Here is an 18,100-nt window from a genome sequence, read left to right on the forward strand (position 1 = left end):
CAACGGCATTACCATTCACTTAATCGAGTAATATCTCTCTGTAATCTTATTCTTCCACCTACACTGCTTACAATTCTGTCTATCTTTATGTCATCGACAAACTTGGATATGTGGTTCTCGATCCGGTCATCGAATATCAATGAGCCCGCCTAAATTGGGGTAAATTCACATTCAGCTTCAATCTCCCCATCATCTTGAGCCATTTTATTTACACCGCGTGTGTTGCGCCGAGGAAAATACTGCACTCTGTCGTCTGGAGCTCAAATATAATTCAATTCTCACAACTGCAAAGATGTCAGAATCCAATTGGTGACTTTTCACTAAAAGGCACTGAAATAGTAGGGTTCGTCCGGGATTCGAACCCGGGACCTCTCGCATATTCAATTGGTGAACCGCCCAAAGCGAGAATCATACCCCTAGACCAACGAGCCAGTGAGCAAACGATCGTGCAGCCAGTCTAAAATTTCACCACCGTCTTCAGCCGATCGGCCATCCTTTCAAACCGATTCTGTCCATCCAATCTCGTTTTCTATCCCTGTGTACAGCAATTTGTGGACAAACTATTTCCAGTCGCCAATATTAGCCTCTCTTTACCAAATTCGTTTCCAATGTACGGCTTGTTTTTTTAAATTAGAATTTTCAGAATTAGTTAATCTGAAGCTGCATTGGCATCTGTCTCAGCATCGTCAGAGTACACAAGCTACCAGAAGTATACTTTACTCACATTGCTGTTTTCTTTCACTGTGAGGGCGAAGAAACATAAATGTGGAGACATTAGCTACGAATTTATCAGCTGGGTTGCACCTTTACTTTTCCTATCGTCTCAGTCTGTTTTTTTATTTACCTTTCGCTGCTGGTGTTGCAGGTTAGATCAGCCTTTACCGTTCCAGGAAGCCTGAGAAGTCCATCAGGGGACAACATAGAGGCAAGAGACAGGGAAAGACAGAGAGATTCATGTCAATAAAGTCGAGTATAAATGGGTGGTTCTGCAAAGTAGCAGAATTTTAGTTGCAGATTGGGCAAGATTCTTTCTTGTGTATTTGAATTTTGCAAGAGTACATTGGGCACCCAATTAAAAGCGCCGACCACGCTCGAGTATCTCTCATGCTCTGAGAGAGATAAATGAATTGAATTAGATCCAGTTCATTCATTTGAGCATGGAACGGATCTTTAAACAATAATTCAGTGGGCAGAATTCGAACCTGCGAAGGAAAATTCCATTTGATCTTGAATTTAACGCTTCAACCACTCGGGGATCGTAGCGGTACATGGCCGTTCTTGCATGGCTGTCGATCAGACTGAGTTGGGTTATGACAGGAGTTCTGTCCGACTGCATGTTCTTTCAGATAAGATTCCAAAAGGACACATGCATTTACTGATCATGTAAGTATTGGTGGTTCAGGGGTCGAATTCTCGCTCACCACCTGAAAGATTTGATTTCCGAACAATGCGGGATCCTTTTGCCTTCCAACAGCATCCACCGAAAATCGGACCACGTGAAACTTTCTTGGCGCCTCATTGGGCAAATCAGGGTCAGTAAATCACAGTTTCGGAGTTTGAATCGCCTCGCGGGTCGAAGGCGTTGCTTTGAGGTCTCCACCTCTCCTGGAGGCGTGGGTTGGATTCTGAATTCCGGCATTTCATCCTTTACAATTACGGAGATATTTTTTGTTCCTTTGGCTTTGGTTGATTTTTCTGAACTGTTGATTTGATCCGTCCAGAAAATCAACCCGATATCCGTCCACGGCAGGTTTATTTTTAAGTAAACCAGCAAGAAATATAAGAACGGATTGTCCTTCACAGCAGCTGCTTCGCACTCGCCTCCAAGTCGCTCCACGACCAGCAGAGAAATCTTGCCTTGGGTTGGCCAGCTCCCTGAATACATTTATTACTTTGCTACAATTGACGGTATCAAGTATCAGCAAGTGAACAACAGCAGAACGGGAAACCACAGTAATCATGAATGACGCTGAGAAGAGCCCGAACCTGTGGAAGACAGACCAGGTTACGGGAAAGAAACAGCCGCCCCGAGCTTCAGGAAGCAGGGAAAGACTGTCTGTCTGTCTGACTGGGAGAAGATTTTTTGCATGAAAGTGAGTGCGGTTTGAAGTGTTGCAGCTCGAAGGCACTCCCTTCTGGTGAGGAGAGGCAAATGCTCCAACAAAACAGCCGTGTTCGAGCAGACACAGAAAGCCTTAAGATTTGAGAAAGGAAAAGAGGCGTCCTGATCCACAGCGCCAAAATTTTGAGCTGTCAACTTCCAAGAGCGGCCTTGAGCTAATTGCTGCTTGATCGCTCCTGTGAGACGGAATTGAACCAACGATCGTAAAGATCTACTCCTATGAAGTGTTCTGTTCGACCAGCAAAGCTGTCGGTGGCCGACGAAAAACGTACTTCTCTTTGGTAATTGTTTCGTGAGCGCCTTTTGATGCTCTCAGACTCGTGGTGTCCCGTGCTCATGACCGAGGCTGACTCGGGACCTGTTCATCTCGCAGCGCTGTGAGAGTGTGAGCTGCTGCTTACTTTCTGCAATCTGAGCCAGTGGTGCAGTAAATAACGTATCTTCTAATAAATTTAAAATATTATAGGTTCGATTCTTACTCGGGTTAAAGGCTTCTGAATTTTTTGTATTACTTTATGACTTACAATGTGTAAAATGATAAAAATTCATGCAAAGAGCAAAAATCTTATTGAAGTTTTGACTGTCTCTTGATGACCATGTCAGTATCTCCTTCAGTCTGAAATAAAAAGTTACCTGTTGATTAATGCTGATTCAAACAATGATGCAACGACGAACTGCGATTAATTTGCTTCATGCAGTTAATTCAACAGGTTCTTAATTCTTGGATAACGTTCATTCCCTGACTGGGAATCGAACCACGTGGCGGTGAAAACACCGAGTTCGAACCACCAGCCCAACGGGGAGTTCTCAACATTCCGCACCAAACACTGTGGAACTGATAGTATTTATTTCTCTTTCACTCTTTCGTGATTCATTCAGCTCTGTGTTTATTCTCAGGCCTCTGATCTCTCCATTCCTTTCAGCATTTGATTCCGGATATTCTTGTAGTTAAATATGAATAAGACACCATATCTCACAGCCCCGGTATATTTGCTGTTTCTCTCTGCAGTTCTGTACAAAATCAAACTGTACGCAGATACCGACAGCCTCTCTCTCTCTCTCACTCCCCACAGAAGCAGCAGGAGATGCCACTTTAAACTGCCAGTTGCTTCAAACGATGCCCGATAGACCTGCGTTGTCTTGCAGCTTTCCCAGGAGCTACATTTGATACGGTGCGTCAATTTAGGGAAATTGAATGATTTTCACCGGCAGCTTGTGGTAGTATATTACCTCACTTTCTATTTCGTGTATATGGCTACTTGCACTTGGTGCTGTCATTGCCTGAACATCACCTTTTGTCCCGATCGTAGTTCGATTAGAAAATGCTATTTTGTGCGAGCAGCTTGTCTGGCCCGAAAATGACAAGTGGGAAAGGCCGCGTTTGTCAGCTTGTTCGCAGCAAAGAATGTTCAGCGTTACCTTGTGATCTAGTGTTTAGCATTGGGCGCTTTCATCGCCACGACAACAGTTCGATTGGTGTCTGTCTCAACATCTGCCGATTATACGCTCTACCAAAAGTATACTGTACTCAAATTGCTGATTTTTTTCACTGTGAGGGCGAAGAAACATTAGTGGGCATTAGTTATGAATTCATCAGCTGGGTTGCAACTTTGCTTCTCCTACCGTCTCAGTCTTCCTATCTTTACACTTCTCTGCAGATTCGATCATCCTTGGCCGTTTAATAAAGCCTGAGAGGTCCATGAGGTGAAAACACAAAGAGTCAAGAGACAGATTAAAGTATAGAAACAAAGATCAAGTTCTGCGAACGAGCAAGAATTTAACATGGAATTCGGGAGAGATTCCTTCAAATGTCTTGTAAGAGACTATTGGACACTCGTCTGCTGAAATATCTGTTTGAAGGAGAGAAATGTGGTTGGTTAAATCTGGTTCATATTTATTTGAGCTTCAAACAACATTGAAAAACTGGACCTCGCTCAGAATCAATCGTCAAATATTCCAAAGCGAGAATCACACTCCAAGCCTAACAAGCCACCGGTAACAAACCACCGGTAATAAACCACCGGTAATAAACCACTGCAGCCACTGCACAATTAAGTACGAGCCGCAGCCGATCGGCCATCCTTTCAGATCTCTTCGATCCATCCAATCACGTTTTCTATTCCGATGAAGAGAAATGTCGAGTTGCACACGAACTATTGCCTCCGTTCTCTTTTGCAAACATATCAATGAACAAAACTTCACAAGTCACCCAGGAAAAATGATTCAGTTCAACATCATCAGCTTCCGAAGGACCTGCGAGGACAGACTGACCAAACCTGCGTTCAGTCGTGAAGCTTGTGGGTGTTTTGTCACCCGAAGGGACAGAGACAGGCCTGTGACAAAAGGCGAAGGCAGGAACTCAGAAATGTGGCCATTCAGGGCCATAAATGGGCAGACAGTCACAGTCATTGATTCCGACACACAGCCCGGTAGTTGTTCAGTCAGTCGGGGAGCGAGGCCTGCAGCCAGCAAACAAAAAGCCTGAGAATAAGACAGAGACCCAATCAAACGGATAAACAGACAGATAGACAGACAGACATCCGACTCAAACATCAAAACGCAGCGTGATCGAATCACGTTGGGGTGATATCATTTTCACAGCAGGTCAGGGTCCTGCCCACAGGTTTGTGAGCGGGGCAGTGTTTTCGGGATCGGATGTTCATTGTTCGTAAAATAATATTGATCGGAATTTAATTTGTTACATTAAAGTGCTCTTTGTTTGTTAATTTTGATTTACATCCTCGACAATGTATACAGAAACAAGTAACAATGTTTAAGGGATGTGGTTTATTCAATATTCGTTCAAAAACCCTGTCAGCCGGTGTAAAAATAAACACAAACTACCCAATACGTGGGTAAGCCCATAAAGCCAAGTTGGTTACATGGCCGGTTAGCTCAGTTGGTTGGAGCGTGGTGCTAATAATTCCATGGTCGCGGGTTCGATCCCCGTACGGACCGCAAGGTTCCTATTGCAATATTTTGGTAACTTTTAAAAGTTTGGCAGACTTCAGGAACAAGCGAATCCACACAAAATGTCACAAGGTTAATTTTTTGGATAATCATCCATTAATATGCTTTCTGATCTATCTTTTTGAGGTCCAAAGTGGACGGCCTCACACTTGCTTACGTTGAAATCCATTTGCCGCAGTTTTGCCCATTCACTTAATCTAGTAATATCTCTCTGTAATCTCATTCTTCCATCCACACTGCTTATAATTCTCTCTATCTTTGTGTCATCGGCAAACTTGGATATGTGGTTCTCGATCCCGTCATCTAATATCAATGAGACCGCCTAAATTGGGGTAAATTCACATTCAGCTTCAATCTCCACATCATCTTGAGACATTTTATTTACTCCGTGTGTGTTGCGCCTTGGAAACTTCTGCACTTTGTCCTCTGGAGCGCAAATATAATTCAATTCGAACAACTGCAAAGATGTCAGAATCCAATTGGTGACTTTTCACTAAAAAGCAGTGAGATAACAGGGCTCGTCCGGGATTTGAACCCGGGACCTCTCGCATATTCCATTAGAAAAACGCCCAAAGCGAGAATCATACCCCTAGACCAACGAGCCGCTTGCTAGAAAGCCCTGCAGCCGGTCTAAAATTTCACCATAGTCTTCAGCCGATCGGCTATCCTTTCCAACCGCTTCTGTCCACCCAATCTCGTTTTCTATTCCAAAAGACAGCAATATCAAGTTGTACACGACCTATTTCCAGTCACCAATATTAGCCTCTCTTTACTAAATTCGTTTACAATGTACGACTTGTTTTTTCAAATAATACTTTTCAGAATTAGTTAATCTGAAGCTACATTGGCATCTGTCTCGGCATCGTCAGAGTGTACAAGCTATCATAAGTATATTTTACTCAGATTGCTGTTTTCTTTCACTGTGAGGGCGAAGAGACAAAAATGTGGAGACATTAGCTACGAATTTATCAGCTGGGTTGCACCTTTACTTTTCCGACCGTCTCAGTCTTTTTTTCCTTTTCCTTTCCCTGCTGGTGTTGCAGGTTAGATCAGCCTTTACCGTTCCAGGAAGCCTGAGAAGTCCATCAGGGGACAACATCGAGACAAGAGACAAGGAGAGATAGAGAGATTCATGCAAATAAAGTCGCTTATAAATGGGTGGTTCTGCAAAGTAGCAGAATTTTAGTTGCAGATTGGGCAAGATTCTTTCTTGTGTATTTGAATTTTGCAAGAGTACATTGGGCACCCAATTAAAAGCGCCGGCCACGCTCGAGTATCTCTCATGCTCTGAGAGAGATAAATGAAGTGAGTTAGATCCAGTTCATTCATTTGAGCGTTGAACGGATCTTTAAACAATAATTCAGCGAGCAGAAATCAAACCTGCGAAGGAAAACTCCATTTGATTTTGAATTTAACGCTTCAACCACTCGGCGATCGCAGCGGCACATGGCAGTACTTGCATGGCTGTAGATGCTACTTTAAACTGACAGTTGCTTCAAACGATGCCGGATAGACCGGCGTTGTCTTGTAGCTTTCCCAGGAGCTTCGTTTGATTCGGTGGGTCAAGTTTGGGAAATTGAATGATTTTCACCGGCAGCTTGTGGTAGTATATTACCTCATTTTCATTACCGGTAATGAACCACTGCAGCCACTGCAGAATTCGGTGCCACCCACAGCCGATCGGCCATCCTTTCAGACCTCTTCTATCCATCCAATCACGTTTTCTATTCCGATGTAGAGAAATGTCGAGTCGCACACTAACTATTTCCTCCGTTCTCTTTCGCAAACATATCACTGAACAAAACTTCACAAGTCACTCAGGAAAAATAATTCAGTTCAAAATCATTAGCTTCCGAAGGACCTGCGAGGACAGACTGACCAAACCTGCGTTCAGTCGTGAAGCTTGTGGGTGTGTTGTGATCCTAAGGGACAGAGACAGGCCTGCGACACAGAGCGAAGGCAGGAACTCAGAAAAGTGGCCATAAATGTGCAGACAGTCAGTCACAGTCATTGTTTCTGACACACGGCCCGGGATTTGTTCAGTCAGTCGGGGAGCGAGGCCTGCAGCCAGCAAACAAAAAGCCTGGCCTGAGAATAAGGCCGAGACCCAATCAGACGGATAAACAGACAGACAGATAGACAGACAGACATCTGACTCATCGTCAAAACGCAGCGTGATCGAATCACGTTGCGGTGATATCATTTTCACAGTAGCTCAGGGTCCTGCCCACAGGTTTTATAGCGGGGTAGTGTTTTATGGATGGGCTGTTCATTGTTAGTTAAATAATATTGATCGGATTTTAATTTGTTACATTAAAGTGCTCTTTGTTTGTTAATTTTGATCTACATCCTCGACAGTATATACAGAAACAAGTAACAATGTTTAAGGGACGTGGTTTATTCAATATTCGTTGCAAAACCCTGTCAGCTGGTGCAAAAATAAACACAAACTACCCAACACGCGGGTAAGCCCATAAAGCTAAAATGTATACATTGCCGGTTAGCTCAGTTGGTTAGAGTGTGGTGCTAATAACGCCAGGGTCGGGGTTCGATCCCCGTACGGGCCATAAGGTTCCTATTGCAATATTTTGGTAACTTTTAAAAGTTTGGCAGACTTTCGAAACAAGCGAATCCACACAAAATGTCATGAGGTCAATTTTTTGGAGTAACATCCATTAATATGTTTTCTGATCTATCTTTTTGAGGTCCAAAGTGGACGGCCTCAAACTTGCTTACGTTGAAATCCATTTGCCGCAGTTTTGCCCATTCACTTAATCTGGTGATATCTCTCTGTAATCTCATTCTTCCATCCACACTGCTTATAATTCTGTCTATCTTTGTGTCATCGGCAAACTTGGATATGTGGTTCTCGATCCCTTCATCTAATATCAATGAGACCGCCGAAATTGGGGTAAATTCACATTCAGCTTCAATCTCCACATCATCTTGAGACATTTTATTTACTCCGTGTGTGTTGCGCCTTGGAAACTTCTGCACTTTGTCCTCTGGAGCTCAAATATAATTCAATTCGAACAACTGCAAAGATGTCAGAATCCACTTGGTGACTTTTCACTAAAAAGCAGTGAGATAACAGGGCTCGTCGGGGATTTGAACCCGGGACCTCTCGCATATTCCATTAGAAAAACGCCCAAAGCGAGAATCATACCCCTAGACCAACGAGCCGCTTGCAAAAAAGGCCTGCAGCCGGTCTAAAATTTCATCATAGTCTTCAGCCGATCGGCTATCCTTTCCAACCGCTTCTGTCCACCCAATCTCGTTTTCTATTCCGATATACAGCAATATCAAGTTGTACACTACCTATTTCCAGTCACCAATATTAGCCTCTCTTTACTAAATTCGTTTACAATGTATGACTTGTTTTTTCAAATTATACTTTTCAGAATTAGTTAATCTGAAGCTGCATTGTCATCTGTCTCGGCATCGCCAGAGTGTACAAGCTGCCATAAGTATATTTTACTCACATTGCTGTTTTCTTTCACTGTGATGGCGAAGAGACAAAAATGTGGAAACATTAGCTACGAATTTATCAGCTGGGTTGCACCTTTACTTTTCCGACCGTCTCAGTCTTTTTTTCCTTTACCTTTCCCTGCTGGTGTTGCAGGTGAGATCAGCCTTTACCGTTCCAGGAAGCCTGAGAAGTCCATCAGGGGACAACATCGAGACAAGAGACAAGGAGAGATAGAGAGATTCATGTAAATGAATTCGCTTATAAATGGGGGGTTCTGCAAAGTAGCAGAATTTTAGTTGCAGATTGGGCAAGATTCTTTCTTGTCTATTTGAATTTTGCAAGAGTACATTGGGCACCCAATTGAAAGCGCCGGCCACGCTCGAGTATCTCTCATGCTCTGAGAGAGATAAATGAAGTGAGTTAGATCCAGTTCATTCATTTGAGCATTGAACGGATCTTTAAACAATAATTCAGCGAGCAGAAATCAAACCTGCGAAGGAAAACTCCATTTGATCTTGAATTTAACGCTTCAACCACTCCGCGATCGCAGCGGCACATGGCAGTACTTGCATGGCTGTAGATGCCACTTTAAACTGCCAGTTGCTTCAAAAGATGCCCGATAGACCGGCGTTGTCTTGTAGCTTTCCCAGGAGCTTCATTTGATTCGGTGGGTCAAGTTTGGGAAATTGAATGATTTTCACCGGCAGCTTGTGGTAGTATATTACCTCATTTTCATTACCGGTAATGAACCACTGCAGCCACTGCAGAATTCGGTGCCACCCACAGCCGATCGGCCATCCTTTCAGACCTCTTCTATCCATCCAATCACGTTTTCTATTCCGATGTAGAGAAATGTCGAGTTGCACACTAACTATTTCCTCCGTTCTCTTTCGCAAACATATCACTGAACAAAACTTCACAAGTCACTCAGGAAAAATAATTCAGTTCAAAATCATTAGCTTCCGAAGGACCTGCGAGGGCAGACTGACCAAACCTGCGTTCAGTCGTGAAGCTTGTGGGTGTGTTGTGATCCGAAGGGACAGAGACAGGCCTGCGACACACAGCGAAGGCAGGAACTCAGAAATGTGGCCATAAATGGGCAGACAGTCAGTCACAGTCATTGATTCTGACACACGGCCCGGTGGTTGTTCAGTCAGTCGGGGAGCGAGGCCTGCAGCCAGCAAACAAAAATCTGGCCTGAGAATAAGGCAGAGACCCAATCAGACGGATAGACAGACAGATATCTGACTCCACGTCAAAACGCAGCGTGATCGAATCACGTTGCGGTGATATCATTTTCACAGTAGCTCAGGGTCCTGCCCACAGGTTTTATAGCGGGGCAGTGTTTTATGGATGGGCTGTTCATTGTTAGTAAAATAATATTGATCGGAATTTAATTTGTGACATTAAAGTGCTCTTTGTTTGTTAATTTTGATCTACATCCTCGACAGTATATACAGAAACAAGTAACAATGTTTAAGGGATGTGGTTTATTCAATATTCGTTGTAAAACCCTGTCAGCTGGTGTAAAAATAAACACAAACTACCCAACACGCGGGTAAGCCCATAAAGCTAAGATGTATACATGGCCGGTTAGCTCAGTTGGTTAGAGCGTGGTGCTAATAACGGCAAGGTCGCGGGTTCGATCCCGGTTCGGGCCATAAGGTTCCTATTGCAATATTTTGGTAACTTTTAAAAGTTTGGCAGACTTTCGAAACAAGCGAATCCACACAAAATGTCATGAGGTCAATTTTTTGGAGTAACATCCATTAATATGTTTTCTGATCTATCTTTTTGAGGTCCAAAGTGGACGGCCTCAAACTTGCTTACGTTGAAATCCATTTGCCGCAGTTTTGCCCATTCACTTAATCTGGTAATATCTCTCTGTAATCTCATTCTTCCATCCACACTGCTTATAATTCTGTCTATCTTTGTGTCATCGGCAAACTTGGATATGTGGTTCTCGATCCCGTCATCTAATATCAATGAGACCGCCTAAATTGGGGTAAATTCACATTCAGCTTCAATCTCCACATCATCTTGAGACATTTTATTTACTCCGTGTGTGTTGCGCCTTGGAAACTTCTGCACTTTGTCCTCTGGAGCGCAAATATAATTCAATTCGAACAACTGCAAAGATGTCAGAATCCAATTGGTGACTTTTCACTAAAAAGCAGTGAGATAACAGGGCTCGTCCGGGATTTGAACCCGGGACCTCTCGCATATTCCATTAGAAAAACGCCCAAAGCGAGAATCATACCCCTAGACCAACGAGCCGCTTGCTAGAAAGCCCTGCAGCCGGTCTAAAATTTCACCATAGTCTTCAGCCGATCGGCTATCCTTTCCAACCGCTTCTGTCCACCCAATCTCGTTTTCTATTCCAAAATACAGCAATATCAAGTTGTACACGACCTATTTCCAGTCACCAATATTAGCCTCTCTTTACTAAATTCGTTTACAATGTACGACTTGTTTTTTCAAATAATACTTTTCAGAATTAGTTAATCTGAAGCTACATTGGCATCTGTCTCGGCATCGTCAGAGTGTACAAGCTATCATAAGTATATTTTACTCAGATTGCTGTTTTCTTTCACTGTGAGGGCGAAGAGACAAAAATGTGGAGACATTAGCTACGAATTTATCAGCTGGGTTGCACCTTTACTTTTCCGACCGTCTCAGTCTTTTTTTCCTTTTCCTTTCCCTGCTGGTGTTGCAGGTTAGATCAGCCTTTACCGTTCCAGGAAGCCTGAGAAGTCCATCAGGGGACAACATCGAGACAAGAGACAAGGAGAGATAGAGAGATTCATGTAAATAAAGTCGCTTATAAATGGGTGGTTCTGCAAAGTAGCAGAATTTTAGTTGCAGATTGGGCAAGATTCTTTCTTGTGTATTTGAATTTTGCAAGAGTACATTGGGCACCTAATTAAAAGCGCCGGCCACGCTCGAGTATCTCTCATGCTCCGAGAGAGATAAATGAAGTGAGTTAGATCCAGTTCATTCATTTGAGCATTGAACGGATCTTTAAACAATAATTCAGCGAGCAGAAATCAAACCTGCGAAGGAAAACTCCATATGATCTTGAATTTAACGCTTCAACCACTCGGCGATCGCAGCGGCACATGGCAGTACTTACATGGCTGTAGATGCTACTTTAAACTGCCAGTTGCTTCAAACGATGCCCGATAGACCGGCGTTGTCTTGTAGCTTTCCCAGCAGCTTCATTTGATTCGGTGGGTCAAGTTTGGGAAATTGAATGATTTTCACCGGCAGCTTGTGGTAGTATATTACCTCATTTTCATTACCGGTAATGAACCACTGCAGCCACTGCAGAATTCGGTGCCACCCACAGCCGATCGGCCATCCTTTCAGACCTATTCTATCCATCCAATCACGTTTTCGATTCCGATGTAGAGAAATGTCGAGTTGCACACTAACTATTTCCTCCGTTCTCTTTCGCAAACATATCACTGAACCAAACTTCACAAGTCACTCAGGAAAAATAATTCAGTTCAAAATCATTAGCTTCCGAAGGACCTGCGAGGACAGACTGTCCAAACCTGCGTTCAGTCGTGAAGCTTGTGGGTGTGTTGTGATCCTAAGGGACAGAGACAGGCCTGCGACACAGAGCGAAGGCAGGAACTCAGAAATGTGGCCATAAATGGGCAGACAGTCAGTCACAGTCATTGATTCTGACACACGGCCCGGCAGTTGTTCAGTCAGTCGGGGAGCGAGGCCTGCAGCCAGCAAACAAAAAGCCTGGCCTGAGAATAAGGCCGAGACCCAATCAGACGGATAAACAGACAGACAGATAGACAGACAGACATCTGACTCAACGTCAAAACGCAGCGTGATGGAATCACGTTGCGGTGATATCATTTTCACAGTCGCTCAGGGTCCTGCCCACAGGTTTTATAGCGGGGCAGTGTTTTATGGATGGGCTGTTGATTGTTAGTAAAATAATATTGATCGGAATTTAATTTGTTACATTAAAGTGCTCTTTGTTTGTTAATTTTGATCAAGATCATCGACAATGTATGCAGAAACAAGTAACAATGTTAAAGGGATGTGGTGTTATCAACATTCGTCCAAAAACCGTGTCAGCCGGTGTAAAAATAAACACAAACTACCCAACACGTCGGTAAGCCCATAAAGCTAAGCTGTATACATGGACGTTGAGCTCAGTTGGTTCGAGCGTGGTGCGAATAACGCCAAGGTCGCGGGTTCGATCCCCGAACTGGCCATAAGGTTCCTATTGCAATATTTCGGTAACTTTTCAAAGTTTGGCAGACTTCAGAAACAAGCGAATCCACACAAAATGTCATAAGGTTAATTTTTTGGAGTGACATCCATTAATATGTTTTGTGATCTATCTTTTTGAGGTCCAAAGTGGACGGCCTCAAACTTGCTTGCGTTGAAATCGATTTGCCGCAGTTTTGCCCATTCACTTAATCGAGTAATATCTCTCTGTAATCTCATTCTTCCATCCAAACTGCTTATCATTCTGTCTATCTTTGTGTCATCTCTCTCTATGTTGGCGGAATCCATAATGAGGTGTTTTAATCTTGAAATTGGAGACAGACCAATCAGGCAAGAAATCAGGAATTACTTTAGCAAACAAAATACGGCCGAAAGCTGGAACTCTCTCGGCCAAAAGGATGTGGATTGTGGCTCAATTCAAATTTTCAAGACTGATATTGGTCGATCATTTCTCGGTTTGGGTTCCAAGGGATTTGTGTCCAAGGCGGGGAAGGAGAGTTGCGTTGCAGATCACGTCATGATCGAATTGAATGGCACAGCAGGAAGAGGGGCTGAATGGCCCTCTCCTGTTCCGATGTTCCTTTTCAGCTCAGCGTGGTGCTGAATGACGTGCAAAAGGCATCAGACTGACTCCAGAATGAAAATCAGGTGCACAGAAGGAGAAACCCTGAGATTGCAGAACGAACTGAACCCCTGCAGCAAAGCCAACAGCTGTCTCTCTACAATAATAGAATGGGAAAAAATTTAGAAACCAGCCCGGCTAGCTCAGTCGGTAGAGCATGAGACTCCTAATCTCAGGGTCCTGGGTTCGAGCTCCACGTTGGGTGCATTTGTGTTCTATTTTTCACATTGGGTAATAAAATTTTCAAATTGCAACCTCTTTTCTCGAGTTCATAAAAAACAGACACAACACTGAGCTGTGTGAAATGAAACCTTGAGCGTTGCCAAATATCCAGTCCCTCCCGATTCTACCTTCTCATTCCCTCCAGATGGGACACGGCAGATTATCGGTTCAATCGGCTTCATTTATTGCTGTTATAAAAAATGTTGAAGGTTAGAAATTGTAACATTTAGAAGATGACATCTCTGGATCCATTCGCCTCTCTGATACATCTTGAGCCCCCCTTACCCTCTTTGATTCTCGCTGAGCTCCTTAACTTCTCTGATACACTCTGTCTCTGACCTCAGAGAGTCCATGATCATCTTTGAACCTTGTCAGCGTTCTTTACCTTCTCTCATACCCACTGAGTGCCCCTTACACAGATCTGCCCTGAGCCCCCTTACACTCTCTCAGACTCGGCAGTCCTTCCCCTCTCTCAGTTCTTAATGTACTCTCCGATGCCCTCTGACAGTCCCTTCCCTTCTCTGAGCCCCCTGACACTTTCTGATGACATCTGACTATCCCTTCCCCGCTCTGAGATCCCCTTGCACTCTCTGATACCCTCTGACAGTCCCTTCCCCTCTCTGAGATCCCCTTGCCCCGATGGATCGCCACTAAGAAGCCATTAGGCTCCCTGATACATTCTCAGAAACCATTACCCTCCCTGATATCCAAGTGCGATGTAATTTTACAGGTGGATCGACCGCTGTGTTAAGGATGAGATCCAGAATTTGTTCGGTCGCTGCTCCTTCGGACTCTCGGAATCTGAGAGCTCTATCGGCGATCGGTACCGATCTGCTACTGTAAACTGGGTGTGGGTGTATGAGCGCGCTGTTGCTTTATAAACCGAATGAGTTTATATATGAGAGCGATGTTTATATGTGAACTGTGGGTGTAAAAATATGAGTGCGATGTTTATATATGAACTGTGGGTGAGTATATATGAATGCGATGTTTATATGTGAACTGTGAGTGAGTATAAATGAGCCACAGCAATGTGGTTGATTCTTAATTGCCCTCTGAAAAGGCCTAGCAAGCCACTCAGTTGTAAAATCTCGTCAATAAAAGTCATAATAAGAATAAAACCGGACGGACCACCCGGCATCGGACCACTAGGCACCGGACACGACAAAGGCAAACCAAGCCCAGTCGACCCTGCAAAGTCCTCCTCACTAACATCTGGGGACTTGTGCCAAAATTGGGAGAGCTGTCCCACTGACTAGTCAAGCAACAGCCTGACATCGTCATACTTACAGAATAATACCTAATAGCCAACGTCCAAGATTCTTCCATCACCATCCCTGTGCATGTCCTGTCCCACCGCCAGGACAGACCGACCAGAGGTGGCGGTGCAGTGATATACAGTCAGGAGGGAGTGGCCCTGGGAGTCCTCAACATTGACTCTGGACCCCATGAAATCTCATGGCATCAGGTCAAACAAGTGCAAGAAAAGCTCCTGCAGATTACCACCAACCGCCCTCCCTCAGCTGATGTATCAATCCTCCTCCATGTTGAACACCACTTGGGGGAAGCACTGAGGGTAGCAAGGGCACAGGATGTACTCTAGATGGAGGACTTCAATGTCCATCACCAAGAGTGGCTCGGTCGTATCACTGCTGACTGAGCTGGCCGAGGCCCGAAGGACATAGCTGCCAGACTGGAACTGCGGCAGATGGTGAGAGAACCAACACGAGGGAAAAAGTTACTTGACCTCGTCGTCACCAATCCACCTGTCGCAAATGCATCTGTCCATGACAGTATTGGTAGGAGTGACCACCGCACCGTCCTCGTGGAGACGAAGTCCCGTCTTCGCAATGAAGATACCATCCAACGTGTTGTGTGGCACTATCAGCGTGCTAAATGGGATAGATTCAGAACAGGTCTCGCAGCTCAAAACTGGGCATCCATGAGGTGTTGCGGGCCATCAACAGCAGCAGAATCGTATTCCAGCATAATCTGTAATATCTTGGCCCGGCATATTCCTCACTCTACCATTAATAAACAAGCCAGGGGATCAACCCTGGTTCAATGTGGAGTGCATAAGAGCATGCCAGGAACCGCACCAGGCGTACCTAAAAATTAGGTTCCAACCTAGTGAAGCTACAATTCAGGACTACATGCATGTTAAACAGCGGAAGCAACATGCCATAGACAGAGCTAAGCGAATCCACAACCAACGGATCACATTAAAGCTCTGCAGTCCTGCCACATCCAGTCGTGAATGGTGGTGGACAATTAAACAACTAACGGGAGGAGGAGGCTGTGTAAACATTCCCATCCTCAATGATGGCAGAATCCAGCACGTAAGTGCAAAATACAAGGCTGAAGCGTTTGCAACCATCTTCAGGAAGAAGTGCCGAGTGGATGATCCATCTCAGCTTCCTCCCGATATCTCCACCATCACAGAAGCCAGTCTTCAGCCAATTCGAATCACTCCACGTGATATCAAGAAACGGCTGAGTGCACTGGATACAGCAAAGGCTGTGGGCCCCGACAACATCCCGGCTGTAGTGTTGAAGACTTGTGCTCCAGAACGAGCTGCGCCTCTAGCCAAACTGTTCCAGTACAGCTACAACACTGGCATCTACCCGACAACGACGAAAATTGCCCAGATATGTGCTGTCCACAAAAAGCAGGACAAATCCAATCCGGCCAATTACCGCCCCATCAGTCCACTATCAATCATCAGCAAAGTGATGGAAGGTTTCGTCGACAGTGCTATCAAGCGGCACTTACTCACCAATAACCTGCTCACCGATGCTCTGTTTGGGGTCCGCCAGCATCACTCGGCTGCAGACCTCATTCCAGCCTTGGTCCAAACATGGACAAAAGAGCTGAATTCCAGAGGTGAGGTGAGAGTGACTGCCCTTCATTTCAAGGCAGCATTTGACCGAGTGTGGCACCAAGGAGCTCCAGTAAAATTGAAGTCAATGGGAATCAGGGGGTAAACTCTCCAGTGGCTGGTGTCATACTTAGCAAAAAGGAAGATTGTAGTGGTTGTTGGAGGCCAAACATCTCAGCCCCAGGACATTGCTGCAGGAGTTCCTCAGGGCAGTGTTCTCGGCCCAACCATCTTCAGCTGCTTCATCAATGACCTCCGCTCCATCATAAGGTCAGAAATGGGGATGTTCGCTGATGATTGCAAAGTGTTCAGTTCCATTCGTAACCCCTCAAATAACGAAGCAGTCCGAGCCGGCATGCAGCAAGACCTGGACAACACCCAGGCTTGGGCTCATCAGTGGCAAGTAACATTGGCGCCAGCCAAGGGCCAGGCAATGACCATCTCCTACAAGCGACAGTCGAACCACCTGCCCTTGACATTCAACGGCATTACCATCGCCGAATCCCCCACCATCAACATCCTGTGGCTCACCATTGACCAGAAACTTAACTGGACCATCCATATAAATACTGTGGCTGCAAGAGCAGGTCAGAGGCTAGATATTCTGCGGCGAGTGACTCACCTCCTGACCCCCCAAATCCTTTCTACCATCTGCAAGTCACAAGTCAGGAGTGTGATGGAATACTCTCCACTCGCCTGGATGAGTGCAGCTCAACAACACATAAGCTCGACACCATCCAGGACAAAGCAGCCCGCTTGATTGGCACCCCATCCACCACCCTAAACATTCACTCCCTTCACCACCGGCGCACAGTGGCTGCAGTGTTTACCATCCACAGGATGCAGTGCAGCAACTCGCCAAGGCTTCTTAGACAGCACCTCCCAAACCCGCGACCTCTACCACCTAGAAGGACAAGGGCAGCAGGCACATGGGAACAACACCACCTGCACGTTCCCCGCCAAGTCACACACCATCCCGACTTGGAAATATATCGCCGTTCCTTAATCGTCGCTGGTTCAAAATCCTGGACCTCCCTTCCTAACAGAACTGTGGGAGAAGCTTCTCCGCACGGACTGCAGCAGTTCTGGAAGGCCAATTAGGGATGGGCAATAAATGCTGGCCTCGCCAGCGACGCCCACATCGCATGCACGAATAAAAAAAATGCGATTTTAATATATAAGCTGTGGGTGACTATCAATGAATGCGCTATTTATATATGAGCTGTGGGTGAGTGTATATGAATGCAATGTTTATATATGAACTGTGGGTGTTTGTATATGAGTGTGATGTTTATATATGAAGTGCAGTAATGAACAGTAAGGCGTCGCTGGGGTGATATTTTCTTGCAAGACAATGGCGAAAAGTTGCATTTGCTTTGGTGTCCCAATTGCTCAGTCGGGATTGCATTAGACCGAAAATGTAAAGGTCTTTGGTGTCATCCAGTGTTTGGCTGTTTTTGGTTGTTTAGTTTCTTCTTCTTTGGGTCGATTCTCGCATTTATTTGCAGTGAAATTTTATCCCCGCCACTGAAGAATTGGGGATGGAACAGAGAGACATCA

At 44.9% G+C, this 18,100-nt stretch overlaps 5 non-coding genes across 5 annotated transcripts; 2 read left to right on the top strand and 3 right to left on the bottom strand.

Annotated features, from left to right (window-relative positions):
- Window positions 1-341: 341 nt before the first annotated feature.
- trnap-ugg (transfer RNA proline (anticodon UGG)) lies at window positions 342-431 on the bottom strand. Its single transcript is given in 2 exon segments — window positions 342-377; window positions 396-431. It is a non-coding gene; the product is annotated as a tRNA-Pro (tRNA).
- A 5,175-nt stretch (window positions 432-5,606) lies between these two features.
- On the bottom strand, window positions 5,607-5,696 carry trnap-ugg (transfer RNA proline (anticodon UGG)). The gene is given in 2 exon segments: window positions 5,607-5,642; window positions 5,661-5,696. It is a non-coding gene; the product is annotated as a tRNA-Pro (tRNA).
- A 4,452-nt stretch (window positions 5,697-10,148) lies between these two features.
- Window positions 10,149-10,222, top strand: trnai-aau (transfer RNA isoleucine (anticodon AAU)). The gene has a single exon. It is a non-coding gene; the product is annotated as a tRNA-Ile (tRNA).
- Window positions 10,223-10,748: 526 nt separating this feature from the next.
- Window positions 10,749-10,838, bottom strand: trnap-ugg (transfer RNA proline (anticodon UGG)). Its single transcript is given in 2 exon segments — window positions 10,749-10,784; window positions 10,803-10,838. It is a non-coding gene; the product is annotated as a tRNA-Pro (tRNA).
- A 2,734-nt stretch (window positions 10,839-13,572) lies between these two features.
- On the top strand, window positions 13,573-13,645 carry trnar-ccu (transfer RNA arginine (anticodon CCU)). Its single transcript has one exon. It is a non-coding gene; the product is annotated as a tRNA-Arg (tRNA).
- Window positions 13,646-18,100: the final 4,455 nt, after the last annotated feature.

The sequence above is a fragment of the Heptranchias perlo genome, chromosome 20 (assembly GCF_035084215.1).
Source record: "Heptranchias perlo isolate sHepPer1 chromosome 20, sHepPer1.hap1, whole genome shotgun sequence".
NCBI lineage: Eukaryota > Metazoa > Chordata > Chondrichthyes > Hexanchiformes > Hexanchidae > Heptranchias > Heptranchias perlo.